The following is a 1948-nucleotide window of genomic DNA, read 5'->3' on the forward strand; positions in this document are numbered from 1 at the left end:
ATTTATTTTTTCATTTTTTTTTTGGCCTCCTCTCTAAAGCGTAGCGGAAAAAAAATATATAAATAAATTGGCTTACCTTTTTTCTTTTCGCTTTTTTTTTGGAATTATATTTTTTTTTGCCACCGGGTACTCGTCACTTTTTTTGTCGCCAAACACGGCCGTAACGAGAAAATAAAAATGACACCGTCAAAAAACCTTATTTTATTTCAAAGAAAAAAATATCCAAATTCGCTCTTACAATTTATCCAATTTTGTTTTCGAATAAAAAATAAATAAAAGAGTCGAACTCGACGTCACGGTTGTAGGCGGGACTTCGATCTCGTTGATCTCGCTGATTGGAAGAACAAACGCGCACGCGCTAATCGTATTTTTTTTTAAACTTTAAACGAAGAATAAACGAATTAAACGAATGCTCGGAAATAAAAGAGAAAAAAAAAACGCGGTACGCGTTCGCGGTAGAATCTATATAGATATATTTTTTTTTATAAAGTCAATTCCATCCAAAAAAAAAATATGGCCGCGTTTATTTTTCTCTTTCTTTTCGTAACGCGCAACGGCGCCGGTAAATTCGTTCGCTCCCGCTAGCGTGTTGCGGGGAGAGGCTGTTTTCCGTCATTTTTACAACGCGATCGATTCGTTCCTTTCGAACCGTAGATACGTTACTACGTGACGCGTCTCTTTTCGTATAAAGAGTCGTCTCTACGATGAAAAAACAAATAAACAAACAAACAAACAAAAGTAAAAGATGCGATATTAAAAGAATTTATTTATTTAAAAAAAACTATTATTATTTAATTACCGGAAGTTCCGTCGCCGCCGTCGCCGCCATTACTATTTTTCTAGAGCCGCGAATTTAATAAAAAAAAAAGGCGAGCCGCTCGTTCTTTCCGACGACCGAGCCGCCGCGAAAGAATTTTTCTATTCGTTTTCTCTACTTCCTTATATTAATTCTCGAGGGCATAGAAGGGGGGGGCGGAGCAAAATACGAACGGGGTTGAACAGAAAAAAGGACGCGACCAATAATATCGCTCCATCGTCTTTTTTTTAAACATCGCCCGACCATATTCGGAGATTTTCAAAACTCGCTAGTCATCGCGCTAAGGGGGTTGGGGTGGTAAAATTCTTTTCTTCCCCCCCCCCTTCCTAAATGAGGAGGGTTAAAGGGGGGGTTGATAAAAACGTCTCTTATTCGTTTCTAGGGAACTTTTTCCCCCTTTTCGAACATTTCGTTGTCGTAAAAAAAAAAATATTTCGAACATTTCGTTGTCGTAAAAAAAAATATTTCGAACATTTAGTTTTCGTAAAAAAAAAAATTTCAGACATTTAGTTTTCCAAAAAAAAATTTTTTCAGACATTTATTTTTCCTAAAAAAAATTTTTTTCGTACATTGAGTTTTCGTAAAAAACAATTCGTACGACTAGTTTTCGTAAAAAAAAATTTCGTACATTTAGTTTTCGTAAAAAATTTTTTTTCTCTTTATATATTTTTATCTCTCCGTTCTTTTTTTCGTGTTGTTTCATATTTCATCTTTCCGTCTCAAGGATATTTTCTCTCTCTCATTTTTGTAATTTAAAAACCAACCTCGAGGTTGTTAATTTTTTTTCCCAACCTTTACATCCTTTCGAAGCTAGTTTCGTGTGCGATAAAAAAGAACGACTTTATTTTTTTTCCTCGATATTCCGACAAGCCGGCGCCTAGATTTTTTTTTCGCCCTTCTAATAAATAATCAAGGATGGCGGAAACGTATAGCTTAATTCTTGGAATTTCAATATAAAAAAAACATCCCGTTTTCTCCCCTTATCTATAACGACCGAGTTCGGTCTTATTTCTCAATGTATCCGCGTAAAGGTTTTCGTTAATTTGTAATTTAAAAAAAAACCTCGAGGTTCTTCATTTTTTCCCTAACCTTTACTTCCTTTCGAAGCTGGTTTCGTGTACGATAAAAGAG

The sequence above is a fragment of the Phalangium opilio genome, unplaced genomic scaffold (genome assembly GCF_054372755.1).
Source record: "Phalangium opilio isolate 3A_F unplaced genomic scaffold, DU_Popi_V2 ptg000689l_1, whole genome shotgun sequence".
NCBI lineage: Eukaryota > Metazoa > Arthropoda > Arachnida > Opiliones > Phalangiidae > Phalangium > Phalangium opilio.